General features: G+C 54.6%; 1 pseudogene; it reads right to left on the bottom strand.

Moving 5' to 3' along the window:
• Positions 1-207: 207 nt before the first annotated feature.
• Positions 208-658, bottom strand: LOC123365720 (annotated as a pseudogene).
• Positions 659-885: the final 227 nt, after the last annotated feature.

The following is an 885-nucleotide window of genomic DNA, read 5'->3' as shown; positions in this document are numbered from 1 at the left end:
CAGGCTAACAGCCGGGATGTATCTGCCCTGGCATGAGTGTATAGAGACAGGAGAGCACGGGAGAGGAGATTTGGGAGGACAAGGAACCTTCCTCCTTGTATTCTCTGCAGAATATCCAGACACAACAGCAGTCCCTGTACTCAGGGAGATGCAGGGTCTATTGGCTCCTAGCACTACTGGGAATGTAAAGGATCTTTTGTAATAGTTTTCTAGTTGCCAAAAGCTGGTGGGTGTAAGCAAGCTTTTAAGCTCTCTCGCCTCGGATACGCCGGGCTAACTGGATGTCCTTGGGCATGATAGTGACTCTCTTGGCGTGAATAGCGCACAGGTTGGTATCCTCAAAGAGCCCCACCAAGTAGGCTTCGCTGGCCTCTTGCAGGGCCATAACGGCCGAGCTCTGGAAGTGCAAGTCGGTCTTGAAGTCCTGGGCGATTTCACGCACCAGGCGCTGGAAGGGTAGCTTGCGGACGAGCAGCTCAGTGGATTTCTGGTAGCGGCGGATCTCTCACAGGACCACAGTACCGGGGCGATAACAATGAGGCTTCTTCACTCCCCCGGTTGCAGGCGCACTCTTCTGGGCGGCTTTAGTGGCCAGCTGCTTACGGGGCGCTTTGCCACCGGTGGATTTACGGGCGGTTTGCTTGGTCCTGGCCATTCTCAGCAACCCTCACTCACAACCCCGGGACAAACAGCACAAAAGAACAAAGTAAGGCAGAGAGAGGTGGGGCTGAGTCCCTGCCTCTCTCTTCACTGCTCTGTGGAGCTGGCCAGTGCCTCTAGAAGCACTATTGCTCTTAGAGCTTGCTTGTGCGGGTGTGGCTCTGCAATGGCCCAAGCAATTCAGGCTATTGTGTTTGACATCATCCAGGTAAGCCTGCAGAACTG

This window comes from Mauremys mutica, chromosome 3, assembly GCF_020497125.1.
Source record: "Mauremys mutica isolate MM-2020 ecotype Southern chromosome 3, ASM2049712v1, whole genome shotgun sequence".
Classification (NCBI taxonomy): Eukaryota; Metazoa; Chordata; order Testudines; family Geoemydidae; genus Mauremys; species Mauremys mutica.
Note: the sequence above shows the minus strand (reverse complement) of the source record. Positions and strands in the feature narration are given on the sequence as shown.